Source organism: Scleropages formosus, chromosome 3 (genome assembly GCF_900964775.1).
Source record: "Scleropages formosus chromosome 3, fSclFor1.1, whole genome shotgun sequence".
Taxonomy (NCBI): domain Eukaryota; kingdom Metazoa; phylum Chordata; class Actinopteri; order Osteoglossiformes; family Osteoglossidae; genus Scleropages; species Scleropages formosus.
In genome coordinates this window covers 38,073,409-38,091,622 of record NC_041808.1, presented here as the reverse complement: position 1 = coordinate 38,091,622, position 18,214 = coordinate 38,073,409, and the positions used below count along the sequence as shown (strand labels likewise).

The 18,214-nt window shown below is 42.8% G+C and overlaps 1 protein-coding gene across 1 annotated transcript in view; it reads left to right on the top strand.

Moving 5' to 3' along the window:
• The first annotated feature begins 16,663 nt into the window (after positions 1-16,663).
• Positions 16,664-18,214, top strand: part of LOC108929577 (axin-1-like) — a 34,003-nt gene continuing 32,452 nt past the window's right edge. Inside the window, exon 1 of the mRNA XM_018744214.2 lies at positions 16,664-16,860. The gene's annotated coding sequence lies outside the window, so the exon portion shown is untranslated. The remainder of the gene's footprint in view (positions 16,861-18,214) is intronic.

Genomic DNA, 18,214 nt, shown 5'->3' with positions numbered 1-18,214 from the left:
TTTCAAAATGAAAATAACTAAAAATACTGAAGCATTGAAATAATTTTTTTAAGAAGCCTGGGGTGTAACCCCATCCCCCCAGCTCACATTAAAGCAATAGGAAGTGAATACTCAGGAGTCATCCCTGCCTCCTGCATTTACCTAACCAATTTAGTTTTACCACCTACCCTTCCCTCGGTTTTACTGGCTGACTAGTATACATCTTGAGGTCTTGTGCTGATATACAGTGGGAGGCCCAGTGTTCCAAGGCCAGCCTGAGGAAGGGCAAGAAGATTGCAGTAGATCTGTTGATAGTATTGCCTGGGAGGGCTGCCAGGAGCTCCAGTGCTTTCCTCACATGCAGTTCTGGCAGGTGTCCTCTTTTCCTGTGTTTAGACAGAGGGGTTCTGAGAAGCTGTTAGCTTGGCACTTGAACCAAATCCTGTGCTAACTGCCTTGATAGATTACACACACACACACACACACACACACACACTTTCAGAACCGCTTGTCCCATATGGGGTCACGGGGAACCGGAGCCTACCCGGCAACACAGGGCGTAAGGCCTGAGGGGGAAGGGGACACACCCAGGACGGGACGCCAGTCCGTCGCAAGGTACCCCAAGCGGGACTCGAACCCCAGACCCACCGGACAGCAGGACTGCAGTCCAACCCACTGCGCCACCGCACCCCCTTCCTTGATAGATTAGCATTTGATTATGACTGTTCAGCAGATTATCATGGTGTATATTTTCTGTCAGAGGAATAATAATAAACATCTTACAGAAGGGGGCAGAACTGTAAGTGGTATATATGTTATAGTGTTTTTTAATTTTTAATTACCTCCTAAAAATGCCCTTCTCACGCATTTGTCTAAACTTGCATTTTTCTGTTTGCATGTGACAGGTGAAGCAAACACTTTTTCTTGGTGCTCTGTTACAGAAACAAATGGGTAGGAGGTTTGCATATGTATATGCCTGTGGATATCAGTGATTACAAATACACACACACACACACACACACATTTTCAGAACCACTTGTCCCATATGGGGTCGCGGGGAACCAGAGCCTACCCGGCAACACAGGGCGTAAGGCCTGAGGGGGAGGGGACACACCCAGGACGGGACGCCAGTCCGTCGCAAGGCACCCCAAGCGGGACTCAAACCCCAGACCCACCAGAGAGCAGGACTGTGGTCCAACCCACTGCGCCACTGCACCCCCCTCTGATTACAAATACACTTTTTCAATTTTAATTTTTATATTACCTTTTCTATTGCTCCATGTTAAATTAAAAATTTTAAAAGTATCAGAATTTATGAGATTTCATATGAAATATATTTTTCAATCATAGTGTTTCAAACATTTATTTGAAAAAGATAATATTTTGTGGCATTTTACAAGTTGTTCTAAATTCCATCCACATTACAACCAAAACAAAAGTTTAAAAGCTGTTAACAGGTATTTATATGGTGGGAAGTCATGCAAAATACATTTTTTTGGGTAAATAATTTCCATAAATTACTTTTCAAAAGTGTGTCTAATATTGACTTTGTGTTGGATTTAAACATTTTTGAAATGGAATACATCCTATTTTGATTTTAAAATTCATGTTTTGAAATGTATGAAAATTTTAGTGCAATACAGATATTCCAAGGTTTCCCTGTACTGTACTTTAACATGTACTAACTTACAAAGTGAACAAAAAAGTGAAACAAACACTTTTTCTTGGTGCTCTGTTACAGAAACGAATGGATAGGAGGTTTAACCTGATATGGAAAAGCCAGCCACAGACAGTGAACAGCTCTGTGGAACTAACAGGAGCAATGATCTCTCAACTGGGACCCTGTTCCATTTATGATCCAGCAATGGAAGCTTCCACTGATGGACCTGTGTTCATAAGGCCAATGTTGAAGTTTCTCAACAGGAGCCACTGTTCTGTGGAGGTAAAACACTTTATTGTAATTTTTCTCAAGCTTGAGATCTAAACATGCCTTTTATGGGAAAAGGAAGGAATTTTCTCTCTGTGTTTTAACTTAGCACATGGCCTCCTTAAGTGGAATGGAAGAGAAACCGTTAGCGAAATGAAATCCATTCATGAAATTTAACAATACCATCCTACTATCCTGCTAAAACAGTAGGATGTGTTTGTTGTGTGGAGGAATTTTGAATAAACTAGCTTTAGTTCTGATAGCAATACTCCTGGGTGAACAGCATATGTGGGAAAGTAGCATCTGACTGGACCAGATCTTGTCCTGTGTATGGTCATAGTGGTTCAGAACCTGTCCATCTGTCCACCACAGGGCAGATGCAAACACACTAAAGGCAGTTCAGAATCACCACTTCACTTACAACGCATGTAAACGGACTACAGAAGAAAAGTAGAGTACCTGGAGGAAACCCGCACAGAGGTAGGGAGAGAGCAGACAAACTCTATGCAGACTGAACTAGGATCAAACTTACATCCAAAGCTACAGCTCTGACACTGTGAGGTACCTGTGCAACCTTCGCTGGCATCACTATCCCACTTATTGCAAAAACAAAGTGTGCAGAAAAATTGGTCAAGAACAGGTGACTGTAAACTAAAGATTGCCAGCTCAGGATACAGGAGGATTCCACCAATTGTAGTTAAATTAAATCAACCTGAATAAGTGTTTATTAGGGTTAATAAACTTTGAGAGATATCCAGTGTTGCTTAGGGTTAAAACTTCAGTCAAGAACTAAATATTGGCTTATATTTAGCTAATGCTCTTGACCAAAAAGTTGACCATGTTAAGCTACTCTACTTATAACTATTTACTCATGTATACAGCTGCATAATTTCAGAAGAACAATTTAGGGTAGGTACTTTCCTCAAGGGTACTACAGTTGGAGATAAGACCCAAACCTGTAACCTCTGGGGCCAAAGACAGCAGGTCTAACCACTGCACTACCAGCTGCACACTGAGATTGAAGGGCAAAATAGTAGCAGCCAGGAGTGAGGGTGTAGGCAATGTTAATATAGTCAAAGAAATCCATAATAGCCCATAAAAGGACCACATTTATTAAAATGAAGCTGGAGGTATTTCTTTCAATGTAGGATTTTGTTCTGAAGTGATTTTCCTCAGTCTGTCCCCTGTCGGTCAGGTCAACCTTCTGCATCACCTAACATGAGACTAAATATGCTTGTTCTTCCTAATGAGACTCTGTAGCCTCCAAGATTGGTCATAGCCCAGCCTGGTCATCTCTAAGACACATGCTAAGAATGATGTACTGAGGCCCTCTGTGAACATGCAGATTCTTTTTTTGGCATGCAGAGCCTTCAAAAAGACCACAACAAATGAAAGGGCAGCTTGGTGCTTTTGATGGTAACCCAGCCAGTAATGGTCCGTGCAGCAAAGGGGTTTCAACTGGAGTACAAGTTCTGTTGATCCTTTAATTCACACTCTCCTGGACTGCAACTCAGAAAGAGCAGTTCTATAAATAAAACAAACTTAATGGCATTATGAGACATAGCTGTTATGCAACTGCATATAAAGCAGATTTTTATGACAAAATGATTTTCTTGTGATTTTTTACCAACTAAGTGCTATACATGTCTGAAGTCAGGCATAGTCTACTCTCATACAATTACAGTATATTTTAAATAGTACATTATTTATTATGTAGTACTATGTTTTTCTAAATATTGCATTATAGATCAACAAGTGACATAGTGCTTCTGACATGAGTGTCCCTAAAGTAGATCAACATCAATGCTTTTCACAACAAAAGTTCACAGAATACTTTTTAATTCCTGTAAAAGACATTATGTTGAGAACATCCAGAATACAGACTTTTCCCAGGTTAACCACAGAGTGAGGTTGCAACACTAATACTTTCACTCTTGAATAAGCAGAGACTAACAGTGCACAACTGTATGGTAACCCTGAATGAAGTGAGCCACAGATTCTTTCAGGACTTCAGCAGTATTAGAGAATTATAGGTTTGGTGTGGTATAATGTGTAGTTCCAATGAATCACATTTGCCAGCAGCCCTTAGCCAGTGCTGTGTTTAATGACTGTGATAGTTCAAGTGCAGGTCAATAAACTGAAGTATTTTGTTTAGAGAAAGAGAAATATTCTTTGGCTAAGCTTGCTGTAAAGTCTGTTGTGAGATGGCTGGTACTTTCTTTTTATAAATGTATGTGTTTTTTCTTGCATCCTGTACATTTGTTATTATGATTTCTGACCTGTTTTAATTTCAGGGACTACTAAGCCCTTCACACAGTATTTTTTATTTTGAAAAATAAGAAAAGAAAAGAACTTGTAATTGCAGAAGAAAAATACTACATCCTTCATAGAGATGGTAAAAATAGGCTCTTTTGAAATTCTGATTTCTTAGAATACATTCTGAATTCTTAGATAAAATGTTCAGATACCTTTGTTTCAGTGTGTTCCCAGTATATCTACTGTGTTTGGTACGGTATTTGCAGTGTTAGTTTTACTCTGTTTTTAATGATTCTTCTGAGATTTTGTAAAAATAAAAATCACACCGTAATATCAGTTTGAATACATTCAACATGCACAAGATATTGAATTCTGTGCACCTGCGAGCTAGATCCTTCCCTCGCAGCACAAGGCTCAAGGTCAAAGCCGGAGGGGACGGACGCCAGGCTGTTGCAGGGCACCCCAAGCAGGGCTTGTACCCCAGACCTGCCACACAGTTGGCACTGGCCAAACCTGTCGCACCACCACGTCCCCCACAACAACAAGAACAACAACAACAATAATAATTTGAAAGCTTACGCTTTTGACCAAGGCACCTAAAATGCTGGATACACTAAACTACTTACAAGTACCTATCAAGCCATATAACAGAGTGATCCAGTTAACACTGTCAAAACAATGGGAAATTCTCAGTACACCTGAAACTCTTGCCTTTGGACTGTGGGAGCAAACCAAAGTATCTGAAAGCAAACTCGTGTAAACATAGGGAGAACATACAAACTCTGTACAGCCTGAGCTGGATACAAACTCACAGCCCAAGATCTGTAAGGCTCCAGAACAACATGCTGCATCACTGTGCTGAAAACATTAATTTAGTGAGATTTGTAGTCATCTGATGACTGTACAGTCCAGTTTAAAAGTACTTCAAGGAAATGGAGATTGCTGATTTGAATTCCACCTTCACCACTTCTAGAGTAGAGTACTTCACATCAATTACGCCAGTACAACACACAGCTGTTTTAACATATAAAATGCATGACCCATTTTTGATTTAATCATATGCTAAACAAACTAATGTCAGAGGTGGGTAGTAACACACACACACACACACACACATTTTCAGAACCGCTTGTCCCATACGGGGTCACGGGGAACCGGAGCCTGGGTAGTAACAAATGTAGTGAATTACATTTACTTCATTACCATTTTAATTGTACTTTTGGAGAAACTCTACTTTTCAGAGTAATTTTCGACATTAAGAATTTTGCTTTAACTGGAGCACATTTATACTGAAAAATTATTTTAAAATTGTTTTATTATTTTACTCAATTACATTTCAATTACATTCACCCACCTTTTTTTTATTTCAAAAATGCATTTCACCAGCAAATGGAGAATCATACATGTAAATGTGATTCTTAAAACACTGTCCCATGTCATTGTTCAAACCAGAATACATTGAATGAGAAGTTGAATATAGAATTTACAGGAAATAGAAAGGTATTTGTGACAGAGTAGACAGAAGATCTGGAGACAACGGAATCTAAAAGAGATGTGTTTGAAGATCCTTCTTGAATGCTGAGAGAGATTCAGCAGTTATGAGTGAAAGAGGATATCATACTACTACACTACACTGGGGTCAGAACCAGGAACATTCAGGCTTTTATTTTGCATCTATTGTGTGAAGGTCCATCAAATGGCCAGAGATGGAGGACTGTAGGAGTTTGGATGGAGCATAGTGAGCAATCAGGTCCTGTAGGCATCAGGAAGCTGATCAGGTGATGGTCCTATTAGCCAAAATTAGAGTCATGACCTTGATATGAGCAGTGTCAAGCAGCCCGTGAAGAGAGATGAGGAAGGGAAATAGATGGGAATTCTCTGACATGTCAAATACAACTCGTGCAGAGATCAGACCACCTGGTGAGATCCACCTCATGGATACCTACCTCACTGAAACAATTTCAGTGTCGTTCCTTTGAGACCAAGTTGTCCAAGAGAGGAATAAAGAATCTGGTGGTCGACAGTATCGAATGCTACAGACAAGCCGAAGAGAATGAGGAAAGGGAGACTACTCTAGCTGACTGATGAGCCTTTGATACTGTAAGGAGGGCACTCATGGTGAAGTGGCTAACATGTTGTCTTCCTTGGGTAACAGACACACACACACACATTTTCAGAACCGCTTGTCCCATACAGGGTCACGGGGAACCAGAGCCTACCCAGTAACACAGGGCATAAGGCCAGAGGGGGAGGGGGACACACCCAGGACGGGACGCCAGTCCGCCGCAAGGCACCCCAAGCGGGACTCGAACCCCAGACCCACGGGAGAGCAGGACTGCGGCCCAACCCACTGCACCACCGCGCCCCCGCCCTTGGGTAACAATGTATGTCAATCTTGGTGTAAGCTAGCTAGCTGAAATCGACTAGCTCTGCATTTTGTAGCCAGTGCTACAAACCAAGCCAGTATATTCTACTGTCTAGTTTTGATGTCCTAAAAGAATCATTGCCAACCTAAATAACTGTCAAAATAGGTACAGTAGATTGTCTGAGTCAATCAAGTTCAGACAATGTGACCAACCCTTTAGTGTTTACCATCCATCCATTTTCTTTCCTGCTTGTCCTAGTAGGGTCGTGGTGGCAACAGGAAGAGCAGAGAGACTCACCTGCCCCTGTCCCCCACAACTTCCTCCAGCTCAGCCTGGGGGATCCCCAGCGGTTCCCAGGCCAGCTGTGAGATATAATCCCTCCAGCGGTTCCTGGGCCGACCTCGGGGTCTCGTCCCAGTTGGCCGTGCTCGGTATACCTCCAAAGGGAGGTGTCCAGGGGGCATCCTTATGACATGCCCAAACCACCTCAACTGGCTCCTCTCAATGCGGAGGAGCTCTACTCTGAGTTCCTCCCAGATGTCTGAACTCCTCACCCTATCATGGAGAGTAAGTCCCAAACCCTGTGGAGAAAACTCATTTCAGCTGCTTGTATCCACGATCTTATTCTTTCGGTGATTACCCAAAGTCCATGACCATAGGTGAGGGTAGGGACGTAGATTGACCAGCAAATGGAAAACTTTGCCTTATGGCTCAGCTCCCCCTTCACCACTACAGTCCGGTACAGTGACCACATTACTGCTGCTGCTGCTTCCAGTCTGCGGCCGATCTCACACTCCCTTCTCCTCTCACTCGTGAACAAGACTCCAAGATATTTAAACTCCTCCACCTGGGACAAATTCTCTCCCCTTACCGGGAGGGGGCATGCCATCCTTTTCCGTGAGAGAACCATGGACTCAGACTTTGAGGTGCTGATCCTCATCCCATTCGCTTCACACTCAGCTGCAAACCGTTCCAGTGTGTGTTGGAGGCAATCATGTGACGGTGCCAAAAGGATAACATCATCTGCAAAAAGCAGAGACATCACCTTCCGACTCCCACACAGAATGCCCTCCTGGTTTCAACTGCGCCTTGATATCATCTCCATGAAGACCACAAACAGGAGTGGAGACAAGGCACAACCTTGGCGGAGTCCAACACCCACATTGAACGGGCTTGACTTAATAGCGAGAATGCGAGCGCAGCTTTCGCTCCGTTTGTACAGAAACCGAATGGCCCACAGTAGTGGCCCCAGTACCCCATACTCCGAAAGCACCTCCCACAGAATTTTCCAGGGAACACGGTCATAGGCCTTCTCCAAGTCCACAAAACACATGTAGACTGGATTAGCGAAATCCTATGCACTGTTTTATTTTTTGAGCTTCTCCAGTGTTGTCCTGACCTTGAGACCATTATCTTGTTGGAAAGTGAACTTTCTCCCAAGACAGTTTCTGAACCCCCTAAACACATTCTCTTCCAGTATTTCCGTGTATTTAGTTTGATTAATTCTTCCATCAGTCTTAAGAAGATTCTCAGTCCCTGCAGAAAAAATGTATCTCCACAGCATTACGCTGCCAACACCATACTTCACTGTAGGGATGGTGCTTTTTGAGGCATGGGCAGTGTTACAGCTTGTCAGCCAAAATTTGTACAGTACAGTTTGATCTGTCCACAACAGCTTTTCCACATCCTTGCTGGGTCCCTCTTACACATTGTAGCAAACTCCAGATATTCCTTTTCATAGATTTATATTATTGAATAATGGTTTCTTTCTTGCCACTCTCCCAAATAGGCCAGTGTTATGAAGAGCTGTTGATATTGTGGACTAATGCACAAGTACCCGAGTTTCTGTAACTGACTTCTGTAGTCCCTTCAAAGTGATGGCTGGCACCTTTGTCGCTTCCCTTACCAGTTTATGTTCTGCTTGGTTATTAAATTCTGAGGGACAGCCTTCTTTACACATTGATTGTAAGGTATGATACGCCTTCCACTTTCTGGTGATAGATCCAACAGTGCTCACTGGGACATCCTTTGATATTTTTTTACTATTTGTATTTCTTTTCCTGACATGCATCTGGATCACTTTATCTCTCTCTTCTGTGGTATGCTCTTTTCTCTTCATTTTCACAACAGGGTCATCACCTGGCTAATAGCTCCTACACAGGGTGATTTTTATACCAGGAAAACATGGCCTTTACATTAATTGCTCACTGGGAGGAACTAATTATTGTATTTTGTCAAAATAAGGGGCAAATGAGTCTTGTTCAGGAAAAATTTTCCACTTTAAGCTTTTGGAGCACGAGGGGTTTGAATACTTACGCAAGTAGCACATTTTTGTTTTACATTTTCTTATTAATATATAAGGACAAGGGGGTGCGATGGCGCAGTGGGTTGGACCACAGTCCTGCTCTCCAGTGGGTCTGGGGTTCAAGTCCCGCTTGGGGTGCCTTGTGACAGACTGGCGTCCCGTCCTGGGTGTATCCCCTCCCCCTCCGGCCTTACGCCCTGTGTTGCCGGGTAGGCTCCGGTTCCCCATGACCCCATATGGGACAAGCGGTTCTGAAAATGTGTGTGTGTGTGTGTGTGTGTGTGTGTGTGTGTGTGTGTGTATATAAGGACAAATAACTCATTTTGGCTTTTGAAGAAGACTGTTAGCATGAAATACTCTAGGTCTCAGTAAAAATAGTGACTGAGAGAACATTTGTATGTATCCTTTGAAATCCAGAAAGTGGTGCTAACTTTCAAGGGGCTTGAATATTTTTGCATGGCACTGTACATACATTTCCCTGCTTGGGGTGCCTTGCGACAGACTCGCATCCCGTCCTGGGTGTGTCCCCCTTCAGCCTTGCACCGTGTTGCCGGGTAAGGCTCCAGCTCACCACGATCCCGCTTGGGACAAGCAGTTGTTGACAATGGATTGATGGATGCATATACATTACTTAACAAATGATTACAAATGAAATAAAGGTATACGCGATACTTTGTGTTTAATGTTTATAGTTAAAATCATATAATCACCGGATGGCATGGTGGCACAGTGAGTAGCACTGCTGTCTCACAGCACCTGGGTGGTGTGAGAGAAGGTGGGTTTGATCCCATGCTCAATCTGCGTGAGTTTCCTCTGGGTGCTCCAGTTTCCTCCCACAGTCCAAACACATGTTGTTCAGGTTCACCCACAGTGTGTGAGTGATACATAGTGTGCGTGTGTTCCACTGATGTATGGATGAGTGACCCATTGTAAGTAGTGTATCTAGTAGTGTAAGTCACCTTGGTGAGTAAGGTGTGTGGGCTAGTAACACTACATAATATCCATTGTAAGCTGCTTTGGAGAAAAGTGTCTGCTAAGTGAATAAATGTGATGTATAAATTTAACCTTCAATAAAAAAAAGCAAGAACAATAAAAAAATTTCTTATACAGGAACATTCAGGTGGTCAGTAGCAGAGAGACTCTGGTTTAAAAGCAACGTATGTCTGCTGGTCTGCAAAACATCTTTTGTACCCAGATTCTTAATGAGCTTCTCTGAAAGTTTCACCTGCATGAGCTTTACCTGGCCTTTCTCATTCTCTGTCAAATGAGGAATCCATTTTGACAGAACCCTTGATAGCCATCTCTGAGGAACCTGTGAGAAGTGGTTTGAAGAAGTCAGAGGGCATCTGTGCACTTAAAAGAGATGGGTGTCTCCAGTTAGTGCTAGCCTGAGTTGATTGAATGAGAAGATATGATACAAAAGGATTCCACTGCCACCATGATGTGAGCACGTTTCATGACAGCAAATCTCTGTGCTTTGCATGACATTTCAGAATCAGAATCAGAATCAGAACGAGCTTTATTGCCAGGTATGTTTGCACATACAAGGAATTTGTCTTGGTGACAGGAACTACCACAGCACAGACAGAATGACAGTGACAAGACAGTTGAGAAGATAGAGTATGTGAGCAAGGGATAAAAAAAATATTTAAAAAATATAAAGTACCCAATATACAAAAACAGTCACTAGATACAAATGCAAGGGAGTGTGAGTAAGAGATATGTGATAAATAGTTATAAATATAAATATAAATAGCATTATGTATTGCACGGTTTACTCTCTAGGGGAGAGATTTAGGTGTTCATGAGGTAGATGGCCTGAGGAAAGAAACTTTTCTTGTGCCTGGCTGTCCTGGTGCTCAGTGCTCTGTAGCGCCGGCCAGATGGCAAGGGTTCGAAGAGGAAGTGGCCTGGATGCAAGGGGTCTAGAATGATTTTGCTAGCCCTTTTACTGACTCTGGACGAGTGCAGTTCTTGGAGAGCTGGGGGGGATGTGCCGATGATTCTTCCAGCAGTCCGAACTATCCGCTGCAGTCTTCTGATGTCTGACTTCGTAGCTGAGCCGAACCAAACAGTTATAGAGGTGCAGAGGACGGACTCAATGACTGCGGAGTAGAATTGCATCAGTAGCTCCTGTGGCAGGTTGAACTTCCTCAGCTGGCGAAGGAAGTACAACCTCTGCTGGGCCTTCTTCACAATGGAGTCTATGTGGGGCTCCCACTTCAGGTCCTGTGAGATGGTGGTGCCCAGGAACCTGAACGACTCCACTGTTGCCACAGTGCTGTTCATGATGGTGAGTGGGGATAATGCTGAGGTGTTTCTCCTGAAGTCTACGATCATCTCCACTGTTTTGAGCGTGTTCAGCTCCAGGTTGTTATGACTGCACCAGACAGCCAGCTCTTGGACCTCCTGTCTGTAAGCAGACTCGTCGCCATTCTGTATGAGGCCGATGAGTGTGGTGTCGTCTGCAAACTTCAGGAGTTTGACAGAGGGGTCTTTTGCGGTGCAGTCGTTGGTGTACAGGGAGAAGAGCAGTGGGGAGAGCACACATCCCTGGGGGGCTCCAGTACTGATTGTGCGAGTTTTGGATGAGAATTTTCCCAGCCTCACTATCTGCTGCCTGTCTGTCAGAAAGTTGGTGATCCACTGACAGATGGAGGTGGGCACAGAGAGTTGGGTTAATTTGGACAGGAGGAGGTATGGGATGATGGTGTTGGTAGATAAGGTAGATAAGAAACAACTTGAACCTGTGGATAAAGCATATAGGGGAGCTTCAGATTTGTTATGTGCAGATTTTTTTTGTATAACTGCTGTCTTTAATCAAACCAAACTGACTAGGCAGCAAAAAAGACTGAATTCAGGACCAAGGCACAACTATTGCACAGCAATTGCTTTGATTTTAACTATAAAGTTATCTTGCCTCCATTTACTTTTTAATACACAAAAACTGATTTCATGGGTTCATTAGATTTCTTTGCGTGTGAAATAAATTAGTAAGCATTACAAAATGTGGGATTTAAAATGTGTAAATAAATTTACATTTGAAATCTGATTTTAGTTTTATAGGGAGCACTTTATGAGTAAACAGTACTAAATATGTCAACAGCAGGGATTTGTAACCATGGCATTGAAAGTAAAAATCCCATCATGCAAATTCTTCAGTGAAATTTAACCCAGCCTGAATAAGGCAAGAAATGGTGCACGCTGAATTCCTTGATTCCAGTGCATGAATCCAATATTTTTAGAGTGCAAACTAAAGTTTGCACATTAGTTTATGGCATTAACACAAATTAATTACAGTTCATTTTTATTTGTAGTATTATATTCGTTGCATTAATGGCAGTTGAAAGAATACTAAATCTGAGTTTCTGAAAGTATAATTTAAACAAAAAGGTTGGTAGTACTGCATTCCTTCAAGAAAAGCCACTCAACAAAACCTCTCAGTGTAACATTCACTATCAGCTAAACATCTTCCAGCTGTTTATTAAATCAATGCATAATGGTACCCTCTGCAAAGAACGGTGACCTTGTGTTATACTTTTACCAATACTTAGTAAATGTTTTGTTTTACAAACTGCATATCCCTTCCAGACATGCTGTTTATCATGATCTTCTCTGATTTATTGTCACCATGTCAACTGGGTCAGGACAGGTGATCGGTACAAAAGAAAAACTTAATAGATCTGCTTTAAAAAACTAAATCTTGCCTTTGGCAGGATTGTAAAGCTTGAGGAAAATAAATTCTTATAGAGTCTAAAAAAAGTATATGACCGTTGTGAAGAATTTCTGTCTAAATTCCATATTGCTAAATTAGTAATTGCAGTAAACTGTTATGTCTGTTCTATTACATTTAATCTTACTGGAATCAGCAATTCAGCAACATGGAATTTAGAGACACACAAATATCGTAATGACATAGTGTACATAGTCTGCAGATTAATTTTCTGTCTTAAAAAACTCACTAATGCACTGTGACTTGCTAAATAAGGTCACCTTAAATAATTAATTTCACTCATAACTATCACTAGCAAGTTTTCAAGGATGATCCAAGTACTTTGTTCTCAAGTATTGCAGCACTCTGCACTTGGAGTTCAGACGGGGAAGAAGGATGCACAGGCACCGTTCATTATGAACGTTTATTTGAACACCAGCACACAGCGAGAGGTATAGGCACGAAACACAAGGAAACAATGCTCTTGGGCCAAGGACTCCTTTTCCTTAAGTACCTGCACCTCAAGCCAGCCTGCATAGTGCCCCTCAGGCACTACCAGAATATCATCGATTCCTAAACATCTTCCTTGTAGTTTTTTTTTTTTTGAGATACATATAAACATTTACATTACATTGCAGGAGTGGCTCGGTAAAGGATTGATCCGAGCATGATCATGAACAATTATACAACAATATAATAAAAATTATACCTTAGATGAACTTAAGAGATCATGGGCAAAGTGAGTCTGGAAAAGTTTTAAGAGACTTTTTAAATGTAGAGAGAGATTCATCAGTTCTGAGCAAAAGGGGTAGGTCGTCCCACCACAATGGAGCCAGAACCAAAAACCTCTGTGTTATACCATTCGTGTGTGGGACCACCAAGCAGGCAGATTTAGAAGAGCGTAGCAGTCTCGTTGGCGTGTGTGTGTGTTGTTTGTCCGTCGTTGTCAACGAGGACCATCTAGTCAGACTGGTGTAGGGGCGGGGGTGCGTTGTGCGTGCACAGGTGGCCGATTAGACCGATTTGTGCATGAAATGTTCTGTGACACTGTGGACACGTGATTGTGAAATTTTGTTGGGAACGAGCTCCTTGAGATTTCCGTTCCTGTCATTTTTGCATAGCTAAAGTTGTTTTATTAGCTTTGTACAACATAGTGCCTTTATGTATGGAGGTGCGCCATCTTGTTCTGTTCTTTGCAGATTCTTCCCAGCTATCCGTGTCAATGCCAAATGCCTTTATGGACGATTTGAGTGTGTCCTTGAATCGCTTCTTCTGACCACTTCTAGATCAGTTACCTTGGGATAGCTCGCCACAGAAGAGTCATTTGGGAAGCCGTAGGTCTGACATGCATACCAAGTGACCTGCCCATCTAAGCTGGGAGTGCATTAGAATAGTGTGAACACTTGGTAGGCCAACAGGGACGAGAACCTCCTTATCGGGAACCTTTTCTTGCCTTTTAATAGCAAGAATTCTATGTTAAAGTTTTCTAGATAGCTGGGAGCAGTTCTACTGATGCATTTGTATGCCATAATCAGGGTCTTAAATTTAATCTGGGCAGCTATGGGAAGCCAGTGCAGAAAAACAAGTAGGGGAGATACATGGGAATGCTTTGGCAAGTCAAACACAACTCGGGCAACAGCATTCTGTATCAGCTGTAGAGGTTTGATGGCAGTAGCGGGAAGGCCACATAAGAGTGAGTTGCAGTGGGTCCACACGGGTTGTCATCATAGCCTGGACAAATACTTGGGCAGAGTCTGATGTGAGGTAAGGGCGGATCCTGTGAATGTTATGCAGGAAGTATCTGCAGGTCCAGGTTGTAGCTTCGGTGTGCTGAAAGAACCATAGACTTAAGTCAATCATCACTCCCAGACTCTTAGCTGAGGAGGTTGGCAAAATGAGTGAGTTGTCCAGTTTGATCGAATGATCACAACAGGAAGACAGGCCAGATGGGAGGTGTAGGATCTCTGTTTTGGAGAGGTTGAGTTGTAAGTGGTGATCAGACATCCATGCAGAGATGTCCGATGGGCAGGCAGCAATGTGCATGGAAATGTCTGATGCTCCAGGTGGAAAAGAAAGGAAGAGCTGAGTATTATCAGCGTAGCATTGGTATTTGAGTCCATGGGAGGCAATGACAGGGCCGAGGGAGGAGGTGTAGATCAAAAAGCGCAGAGGGCCCAGTACTGAGCCCTGTTGGAGAGAGGCAGAGGAGAAGAATGGGAGCCCCGCCAGACCATTTGATAGAATCTGTCAGATAGGTAGGACTCAACTCAAACCATCTTAATGCTGTTCCTTAGATCCCAAGCTGACTAAGAGAGAAGAGTAGAAGCTGGTGATTGACAGTGTCAAACGCTGCAGACAGGTCAAGAGGATGAGGACCAAGGAAAGGGAGGCCACTCTGGCCAACTGGAGAGCATTAGACACTGCCAGAAGCGCCATCTCCATGGAGTAACCAACTTTGAATCCAGACTGATATCCATTGAGGAGATGCTTCCGGATGAGGAATTTAGAAAATTTATCACAGGCCGCTCATTCTAGAGTTTTAGACAGAATGGAGAGGAGGGAGACTGGCCTATAGTTTTGGACCGGGTTAGGTTCCAGAGAGGGATTCTTTACCAGAGGTGAAATGAGAGTAGTTTTGAAGGCAGATGGGAAGCAGCCAGAAGAGAGCGAGGAGTTCATGATCTTAGCGACAAAGGTGGAGAATTGCAGGGAGATGGTCTGTAGGAGCGAGGATGGGATTGGATCTAGCGAGCAGGTGGTGGATCGGTGTGATATCAGGAGGTTGGAAAGTTCAAAACTCAAACCACTAGTAACCCGGAAAAATGGATTTATTGTACAGTACTGTGCAAAAGTTTTAGGCACTTGGGGAAAAAAGCTGTAAAGTGAGAATGGTTCCAAAAATAATGCTCTTAAGTAGTAAACTTTCTACAAAGCTTAATAACCACACTAATAGAGAAGACATTAAATGCCCATCTAAAACAAATAAACAAATGTTTATTTTCTGGAAATATATCTGTCAGTGATAGTCACTGAGAAGAATTAACTCAACAGTATATATGAAATAGGATATGCTGTTTGTCCTTAGATGCAGAAAAGTTCCATATTTCACTGAAGGTGAAATATCTGAGAGTGAGTGTAAACTCTTTGCTATTTTCATACTTAAGAACTTGCAAAAATAACAATTGCGTATTATAGTCATAAAACTTTAATGTTAAATCTTTCATTTGTTTTACTAGGCTTTTTCGTGTGTCATTTTACATTATGATAGCTATTTTACATGTTTACAAAAGATATATTCTGCAGTCTACATTTACATTTACATTTATTCACTTAGCAGACACTTTTGTCCATAGCGACATACATCTCAGCAAAAGTACAATTTATCCATTAAGAGAAGGAGAGGGAAAAAGTTTTCTAATTCTAACTCAAAAGTTTGCAACATTACTTCCCATAACAAAACAACTAGAAGTTTTGTTATATGATGTTAAGGGAATTAAATAATCCAGAAACCATTACCTTACGTATACAGGGAAAAACTGAATTTTTATTTTAAGCTTGATATGATGCTGACAGGAATCAGAAGAATGTACGAATGTTAAAAGGCTCTATATTTAAATGCTTTATATCTGTAGAGCCAGAATGTGGATCTCCATCATAAAAAAAAGATACGTTATGAAGCGCGGATTAAGAATATGTAATAAAATAACAAGATAAAATTTCTGTATACTGTTAGTGTTAGGCCAACAGTTTAAAGGCATATTTAACCTGTTACAAAGAAGCAAGGGTTAAAAAGACAGTGAGATGATGATGGCCATGATGACAGTTATGATTAAGTATGATTATTATTTCTGGCGTCGTTTTATGTACCCCAATCCTTTAGTGACATGCTTTATTAGGCTTTATTTTTGTTAGGTTTACTGAAAGATTTGCGGTTTTATTGTTGATAACTGTAACTGATCACATCAAGAGCTCTTTTTTCTGTGGTTCTTCTCTTTTTAATTTTTTGTCATGATACCAGGTATACAACTCCCTGCGTCTTGTAGCATCCCACCCCCCACCTTCCCGGCTCCCCTCCGCACACGACATGCGCGTCGATGTCCGCGCGTGGCGCTGTGCCGCATCCCTCGCTCCACACACACACTCACGCACACAGTCGGAATAAGAGTGAGACACAGCCATGGAGAGGTGGAAGAGAATCGATTGTTTTCTTTGTCATTTTTAAACTGTTACTACTCGTCCCTACGAGCCGACTGGAGGCGCGCGATGTGCGCCGACATTCTCGATGCACTCGGAAGCTGGAAGCGGCCTATCACGGGTAAAGTACCAAACTTTCCCTCCTCCTTGCAGTGAGCAGGCTGTAGGATAGGATTGCGTTAGAAAGAAATGAAACGTGCCATCGCTTTGCTGTGTTTCAGTCGGTTTCGGGGTCGAGCGGATTTCTTCCTGAGACTCTGAGAGCGATTACTTGCATCGTAGCGGTTATCCTAAAGGAAATTCTCTGCTCTTGTGGCTGCGAATAAAAATATATATATAATGTTGCCAAGTTTAATACTTATTTGTCTGCAGCAGGAGAATGGCTTGGCTCTCTCTCCTCTGTCTGTGTGTGTGTAAGAGGGAGAAGTTTGGCTACTAGCTCCCCTCCCCCGCCGCCCGGATTCTGCTGCCGACGTTCCGATCCGAGAGGCCGACACTTGAATGCGGCGAATATGGCTTACAGTTCAAAGCTCAGCGGTGGCGGACACAGACTGTCAATCACAGCGCCGTGTCCGCGCAGCCTCTGCCTCGCACCTCCTCACGCGCCGCGTCTCTCCTGGACGTAGGCGCTCGAGCGAGCGAGGTTGCTTCGCGAGCTGGATCCTCGCGATGCGCCCACTGTGACTGTGCACGAGCCCGTCTCAGTTTGCCAGCCGCGGCGCAGAGTAGCTAAGCGGCTAATGCAAACTTGGATTTCCGTGACTGTTCCAGCAGAACATAATATGGAGCCGGCCGCCCAGGCTCGTAGGGTTATACGCCGCAGACTCGAATTGCATTGGTTAGGAGGAATTCCGATTTCAAGGCTTTATTTAAAATCAGCATACCACTGTCAGTGAGCTGACGTTCGTACACACATGACATGGCGATGAACAATATCATCATGTGAAGCCGACGCTGATAAATCAACCGGCAGCTCGTGATTCGCTGCATCTCGGTTCAGTTCAGCAAGAAACGCATAGCGAAGAAGAGCACACACACACACTTTAATCCATGTTGTTTGTATTTTTCCCGTCACAGGATTCTTGCTGCTCGTGTTTTGCGGGACTCTTTGTTTGTACATGTGTGACACTCCGTACGGCACGGCTCGCTTAGTCGGAGACACCCGTGTGTTACATGTATGTTTAATCGCCACAATAGGACGCAAACGCATGGCCACTGGCCTTCTGCCTATTGTCTGCACTACCAGTTGGAAGTTTATATTTCACCTGCACAGATTTCCCGACTTCACAGTAAATTGTGCCTTGAACGGTACTAATTTGTTTTTAAATAGACATATTCTTGGAAACAATGGTTTCTACGGGTCTGATGCGTTCCCATTTCCAACATAAATGTCAAAGCAAAGGCTACAGCAGCCTTACAGCTCATTCATTGTCATGTTCCTGTCAAAGCATCCCTGCAAAATTTTACTGATTCCA